Genomic DNA, 8557 nt, shown 5'->3' with positions numbered 1-8557 from the left:
AGAGAACTGATCTACCAATTTGTTCTGCTTCTGATAACACTGCTAATACTAAGAATCACAAGATTTGTATTAAATATTTGTTTTAACTACTATATTGGGATTTTTAGCCTATGTTAATTCTTTCAGCTGGCATTTATCAGCAAATGCCCTTCCTGCCTACACTCCCTGCAGAAACAGTTTTCTTCAGAATATGAATTTTATGTAACGTTTAGGCTCTAAAATCGAGGAAAAATAAATTTGTTCTTTTTTTAAAAAGTCAGTAATGGAGATCAAACAAGAAAAAAAAACAAATACATGTACTTTATCTAATAAAATTGTTATAGCTGGTTCATTTTGATTAGTCTTGATTTGATTCTGATGTTATATATTGTACATGGACCAATGCATATCTTTTGTATAACTACCATCGGGCTTTATGTGAGCAATTCTGACCTATATTATCTTCTAAGCAGGAACCTTTAGATATGGAAAGCATTTATATTCAATGAGAGTGTGTGACCTAGGAGATAGGAGGGAATTGAAGTCCGAGACTCATAATTCTGCCACTGATGCAGCAGGTGATGTTTGGCAAATTATTTTGTCTATCTGTACTGTAGCTTGCCCTTCTGTAAAATGGGAATAATACTTGGACATTTTAAAGCAATTTGAGGTCCTGGATGAAATGTGCTATAGAAGTGCATAGTATTTTTATAATTAACAATGCCCTCTTCCCCCCACCCCATATTTCATGGTGGTCTCATAAAGATGACTCCTACCATGGAACTTATGAAAATGTGTTTGAACTTCATGATTTTAACATTTAGTTGTGTCTTTGCTTCTATTACTTCTGCTCCTATGCCAGGTAAATGGGCAACAGAAGAGGAAACCATGTACTTTGAAGTCTTTTTTTTCTCCAACTGATTCAAATAGATCTTCAGAGCATCTTCTAGTTGTTAAAAGCCAGACTGATAGTTCATCTTCAAATTGTCTTCAGAGGAAGAAGAAATTTCCCATTATCTAATTTTCCAAGACTTTTTTCAGTCTCTCACTTCAAGTGAAGCCATAGAGAAAGAGCTAGTGAAAGAGCACGTTCATCGTCTTTCCAGGTAGTCAAAAAGCCAGTATCCTTTTAAAAAGCATAGCAAGGAAAATTAATTCAAACATGATGTTTTCCAAAAGCTCACACATCTATATTCAAAGAAATTCAACCACTTTGTATAACTGCAGAAAATATTTAAATGCTAATAATGTATTCAGTGCTATACAAGATGTTGTTTCACAATCGAGGAGCGTACACTTTACAAGACAGATGCAGGTAAAAAGATACATTCATGTAGGAAAATGAAAGGTTATACTACTCGGAACAAACAATGTTAGTCACACTCATAGGTTGTAGGATTGTGTCCTGTAAATGTGACTTACATTCTTTGTTCTTAGATATATAACTTGTGATTTTGAAAAGGATGTGGGGTGACAGTGAATAAATAGAGGTTTCTTACCTTGTGCAGTAACTGAAGTTCTGCGAGATGTGTTCCCCTATAGGTGCTCCACTCTTGATTGGAGATTTCCATTAGCAGTGTCCGTTTGGCCCATGCATGTGCTGTTGGTATCCTCATGCCCTGCACCGAGGCTATGTCAGACTGCACAGGCAAACCACCCCCTCAGTTCCTTCTCCACCACTGAGTCTCAGAAGAAACTACGAAGCAGAGAGGAAGGAGGGGGGGTACTTGAGCACCCATAGGGTGATACATCTTGAAGAATTACAGTTAGTGCACAGAGTGAGTAATCTCTCTTTCATCTTTGAGTAGGGTCCCTATGGGTGCTCCATTCTTGGTGACTCCCAAAGAGTATTCCCAGAAGGAGGGGAGGGGGCCTTCAGAATGGAGTCCATCACAGAGGCAAGAACTGCATTGCCAAATGTAGTGTCGGATCTGGAGGCATCAACCAGGATATTGTGTCTAGAGAGAAGGCATGCACTGAAAACTATGTAGAGGCTCTGCAGATCTCTGAAATAGGAAAATTTTTAAGGAGAGCCATAGACGTAGATTGTGATCTGTCAAGTGCGCCAGTAGAGGTGGAATGTCGATACTATAGTAGCATACTACAATACACTTGGAAATCCATTTAGAGAGTCTCTGGGTAGAAATGGCAGACCTGTCTGCAACCAAAACAAAGAGTCTAGTGGATTTACAAAATGGTTTAGTTCTATCCAGACAGAAGGATAAACATCCTCGTGACATCTAGAATTGGAAGTATGTGGTTTTGGAAGGTTGGAAGTATGTGGTTTGGGAAAGAAAACTGGTATGTATATGATCTGATTCAGATGAAATTCAGAAGTTAGTTTAGGTAGAAACCTGATCCTTGTAGAATATTGTGAAGTGGGGGAGGAGGTCCGCCATTATGGCCCCAATCTCTCTGACTCTGCAGTCTGAAGTAATAGTCACCAGGAAGGCTGTTTTACTAGATAAATCCAATAAGGAGCAAGTGAACATCAGTTCAACAGGGTTTTCGGAGGCTTTTGAGAAACAAGTTCAGGTCCTAGGCAGGGATAGGAACCTTTATCTATAGGAAGACATTCCCCAGGCCTTTTATAAATCCTACGATTGTGAGGTGAGCAAACAGAGAGAACCCCTCAATAGTAGTATGAAAGGCTGTTAGGGCCACCAGATGAACCTTGAGGGAATTATGGGACATGCTGATTTCTTAAGATGTAGCAGGTGCTTGAGGATGAGCGAAGCAGGGCAGATTCAGGAGCAGCATCATGGAGGTCACATCAGTGGCCAAATCATGTCTCCTTTTGAAGGTAAGATGTTCTGGTGGAAACATTTCTACTATTTAATAGTATGTGTTATATCTCACAGAGCAGAATGACTCTAGCCTTGTGAACCATCAAAGGAACGATGCCTTCAGGCAAAGAATGCCCAAGTTGGGATGCATCAGAGGACCAGAGTCCTGGGAGAGGAAATTAGCAGTTGGGAGATTTATCGGATAGAGAGCAAGATGAAACAGGTAAGGGAACCATACTTGCTTTTACCATGTCAGGGCTATCAGAATGAGTCTGGCCTTGTCCTGTTTGATCTTATTGCCTTGAGGATGAGAGGCACTGGAGGGAAGGTATAAACAGCCCCTTCATCCATGGCAGGAGGGAAGGCCTCCCCCAGCGAATTGTGATCTAGCCCACCCCATTGGACAAAATAGGTGGCATTTTTTGTTTGTAGTTGTGGCAAAAAGGTCTACTTGTGGAAACTCCCAAGCCCAAAAGAGTCCAACCAGAACCTGGGATCTAACTCCCATTTGTAGTCTTGGAAGAAGCACCCGCTGAGCATGTCAGCTGTGACATTCTGTATGCTGGGCAGCTGTGTTGCTAAGATTCTTGTGTGATACTTCATGAACCAATTCTACTCATTTTATTGCCTTTGCACAGAAGGAAGGTGATCTTGCCTTTTCTTGCTGCTTGATATAAAACATGCAAGCCATGTTGTCTGTCATGACTTTGATGGATCTGTGTCTGATGAGAGGAAAGAAATGAAGACACGAATTTCTGACTGACAATTACAGATCAATTTCTAAAAGCAACACTTTGCGCTTCTATAACATTCAAAGATCTCCACGTACTTCACAAATATTAAGTCTCTCAACAGCCCTGAAAGGTAGATATTATTCCCATTTTTCAGATGCGGAAACTGAAGGATAGAGAAATGAAATTACTTGCTCAAGGTAGCGTATAATATTTGGCTAGCCAGAAACAGAAAAAAATTGTCTCTGTCCTACTTCTGTGTTTTAACCACTAGAGCATGTATTCTCTACAGGGATATAACAACTTCTGATTCTATGTCAGATGAAAGAAAACAAAAAGCACACTAGGAACTGGAAAGATGCCAGAACATGGTAAATTGAGATACTCTTCCCTAACCTATGTAAGAGTTTAAGTTCTCTTTCCTAATAATCTGATTTCTTCAAGAAGAGGGTTTTCTACAATCAAAATTGTGATCCCTTGGCAGCAAATCCAATGAGGCCCAGTTTGGTTAATGTTTGTTTTTAATCCCATTCTCTCCCCTGTCTCATACAAAGACAGATATGTAAGTGAGAAATACATAATAGTTTATCTCCCTTGATATTTGACTGTTTTATATATGACCCAGCAGATAGGTAGGATTTGTGCTTAAACTTGTGTAAAAATTGCAGCAGCATGTGCAGTGGGAGGAGGAGATAAGATGTGAGACAGTTTGGCTGAAGCTAAGGACTGTATGCACATAGCCTGATATTCCCCTCAGGACTGCAAGAACACAGCCAAGCCTAAATTTGGCATGGACCAGACAAGAACAGTAGCAGCACCATGGAACCAGAACATGTCACATTGGGGCACCAGGACCCATATGGCCTCACCAGTGTCCCAGCCATGGGAACTCAGTGAAATAAAAAAAAAAATGACAAGGGTGAAGCCAGCTTGAAGGCAGAGACTCAATTGGCAGGAGCAGAGACCTTCTAACACAGATTGTCATCTTGTTAACTTTCTACAGTTTTTATTCTGACAATTCCTTCCATCAGTTGGCTGCTGGATCAAACCTTTCCCTTGCATGCCCATATCTCACATTCTCTCAGAACTTCTACTGCCCTCCATCCTCCTCTCCTCCCTTCTTTCAACATCCTTGCTACTTTCCTTTGTCTTTTCTTGTAGCTAATCCTCTCCTAACACAACTCCACACAATAGTTTTAAAAGAAAAACCTAAACAACACAAGCAGTAACAAAAATAGTGGAACTAACTTGGTGTTTGCAAATCATCACATTGTTCACTTTGTTTGAATGTTATTTCCCCTCCTCCCCACACTTTGTCTTGTCTGTTAAGCATGTAAACTCTTTGGGGTATGGACTATCACCAACTCTGTTTGTACAGTGTCAAGCACAGTGGGGATCCCAGTCTCAGTTGGGATCTCGAGGCATTACCTAATACAAATAATAACTGAATGCTAGTAAAGGAACTCCTACCCACACATGAATTTTTATAGGACAGAACCTTACATGAGGATAGAATGCATGTGGATGGTGAATACAACAAACCTGCAGATTGTTTCTCTGTCTTTGACCAAGATGTTATCTTGATTCCATTCTATACCCATACAAATCTGTTTAACTGAATGTTTTACAGTGTAAACTCACCTATTCTCACCTCTCTGTGTTTCTAATCAGTGTCTTCCTCTAGCCCCTTTCTCGTCATCGAGTGTATGCCTGTGATAAATGAAAGGTGGGGGGTGTGAGTGTGTGGTGGTGGTGGTGGGGGGTAGCTCCCTTTTATGGACAGCCAGCCAGTTAGCTATAAAATCCCTCTTAGTAGTTGTTTTCTACTTGCTTTACTTGTAAAGGGTTAAAAAATGTCCCTGCATAGGTAAAAGGAAGGCAATGGACACCTGACCAAATGAGCCAATGGGAACGCTAGAAGTTTTTAAAATTGGGGAAAAAACTTCCCCTTTGTCTGTCTGTCTGTCTTGTTCTCGGGGAGAAGCAGAGACGGGGCTGGAACTATGTCGTAAGAAGCTTGGGGCCAGGTATGAAAAATCATCTGACTCATACCTAGAAACTACTCACTTGAAACCCCCAGATATGTAAGTAGATCAGGAAATGTCTAGGAAGACGCGATTAGGTTTATCTCTCTTTATTACTTTATGGCTTGTGGACTCCTCTGTGCTAACCCCAAATACTTTTGATTTGCTTGTAACCTTTAAGCTGGACCTCAAGAAGGTTATTCTTGATGCTTAATTCTTGTAAATGGGTTTTTAAATCTAGCAATAGCCTGAATTGTCAAATGTATTTTCTTTCTTTCTTTCTTTCTTTCTTTCTTTCTTTCTTTCTTTCTTTCTTTCTTTCTTTTTTTCTTTCTTTCTTTCTTTCTTTCTTTCTTTAATAAAATTTACCTTTTTTAAGAACAGGATTGGATTTTGTGTCCTAAGAGATTTGTGTACATATTGTTTAATTAGCTGGTGGCAACAGCTGATTTCGCCCCACTCCAGGGAAGGGCTGAGAAAGAAAACGAAGGAAAAGGGCTTAAGGTTACCCCATAGGAAGGAATTCCCAAGTGTACCTTCCTGGGTTCCAAAAAGGGGGGGTTTGCACTTGGGTGGTAGCAGCATCTACACATCCAAGGTCAGAGAAAAGCTGTAATCTTGGGAGTTTAATACAAGCCTGGAGTGGCCAGTATTAATTTTTAGAATCCTTGTGGGCCATCACCTTCTGCACTCAAAGTGCCAGAGTGGGGAATGAGCCTTGACAATGCCTAAACTACAGTTGCCAGGGGGACAAAGTCAGGCCGGACAGCTGCAAGAGGGTCCTAGAAGGCCAATATCTTAGCCCCAGAATGTTAAGGGCCCTGTTTCTGACAAGTTGAGAAGGGGTTACCTCAGGTCACTTAGGGACACCTGAATCCAATTAAGGGCTGCCTGAGGCCTTTAAAAACCCCTCTGAAGGAGAACAAGGGGAAGAGAGAGACGAGCTACTGCCAGGCTAGTGGCATCAGGGAAACAAGCTCTTCCAGGTTGAGAGGCCGTTTTCCTTCCCATAGGGGAATGGCCAAACTCGAGTGCCTGCTAGGGGAAGCACTGACACCCCAAGGCAAGCACCATGACGACACCCTGCCTCAGTCAGAAGGCAGGGAAAGGTATCCCCTTTTTGGTTTTGGGTTTATAAGACACTCTTTCCTTTTTTCTTTGGGTAAGGATCACACCTTGGGCCGACCCTGAAAACACAGCCAAAGGAGCATAGAAGAGGGAAGGCACACTGCCCAGAGTGGGGCTAATTTACCCCAGGCCCATCATTGCCAGAGGGGGAAGTGCTAACTCTGGCGAGACAAAGGAGGTGCCTTGCCACACCAGAAAGCGAGGAAAGGGGTACTTCCTTTCTTCCCTCCAACACAGTATCTTCAAGCAGCATTGTCCCTTGGCACTTCATGGAGCTGTCTGCTATGGAAAGTCTTTGGCATTCTGCAATTACCACAGCAGAGGTAGTCAGTAGGGATGGCTAATTTTTATTGAGTTGAATCTTAAATTATATGCTATGTTTATAAAAGTTGGATTTGTTTTTAAAGAATGGCATAAATTGTTCTTTCTGGGCTAGCTTTGGTCTTTTTTTACTCTGCACGTGAAAAGTATACACATCGGACCCTCGCTAGAACGCAGGATTTGGGATCCATGCACGGTACCGTGTAAACGCGGGGGCGCGTTAAAATGAACTGCAATTAAAGTAATTAAATTTGGGATCCATGGCCGCAACTGCGTTATATGCGAATTCGTACTATATAGATGCGGGTTCTAGCGAGGATCTGGTGTATATGGTGATTACAGTGCCATCAGCCAAAAGTATTCTGCTAAAGACTCTCAAATGACAAATCAAGCAGTATAAACTACCAACTGCATTTATACACTCCAGTATAAGCCGATTTCCAGGTGCCTCTGTTATGGTGACCAGATGTACCGATTTTATAGGGACAGTCTGCATATTTGAGGCTTTTTCTTATACAGAAGCCTATTCCCTCCCCGCCCCCGTCCCAATTTTTCACACGTGCTGTCTGGTCACCCTACTCTGGACACTCCTTCTAGGAGGACTTGAGGGGAAAAAATGGTTAATTTCTTGCTAGTTTCAAAGGATGATCCTCATGCTGAGTGGTTTACTTCAAATTTATATCTAGTTTAAAAATTTGTTCAATTTAGTATCAAAAGCATGTCTCACAGTACACTTGAAATTAGAGCTCAACCACTAAGAGTTTACAAACAGCACTTCAGTGCTTCTAAGAAGACATATATGAGCCACTCACCTTTAGAAAGTCAAAAATGGCACTGTCAAGATAAAAATTGCATAAAAATTCCTTACTTGTCAATAATACTTTAGATTATTAAATCATATTTTAGATTTAAAGATCCCCTTGCATCCTGAAGAATCTGAAGTAATGCATCCGATGAAGTGAGCTGTAGCTCACGAAAGCTTATGCTCTAATAAATTTGTTAGTCTCTAAGGTGCCACAAGTACTCCTTTTCTTTTTGCGAGTGCAGACTAACACGGCTGCTACTCTGAAACCTGAAGAATCTCAGTGTGCTCTAAAAATAATCAAATGCAACATATTACATAAAATACAACCAATTCTAGACTGAAATGTAACAATTGTTTAACTGCTTGCATCAATGCTGCAAACAGTCTAAGGCAGGAAGTGAAGAATATGAAATCCAATTTAAACTCATAGAATTTCAGAAGAAAGACATAAATGATCAGTTTGGAAGACAAGGGGGTTAACCCTCATATCTTGGCTGAATTCAAAGTGCCATGAAATCTTTAGAGAGACAAGGTGGGTGAGGGAGTAGCTTTTATTGGACCAACTTCTGTTGGTGAAAGAGACAAGCTTTCGGCATGCATTTGATGAAGTGGGCTGTAGCTCACGAAAGCTTATGCTCAAATAAATTTGTTAGTCTCTAAGATGCCACAAGTCCTCCTTTTCTTTTTGTGGATACAGACTAACACGGCTGGTACTTTGAAACCTGACATGCACAGAGCAGCTCAAAAGCTTCTCTCTTTCACCAACAGAAGTTGGTGCATTAA

The sequence above is a fragment of the Dermochelys coriacea genome, chromosome 10 (genome assembly GCF_009764565.3).
Source record: "Dermochelys coriacea isolate rDerCor1 chromosome 10, rDerCor1.pri.v4, whole genome shotgun sequence".
Classification (NCBI taxonomy): domain Eukaryota; kingdom Metazoa; phylum Chordata; order Testudines; family Dermochelyidae; genus Dermochelys; species Dermochelys coriacea.
Note: the sequence above shows the minus strand (reverse complement) of the source record.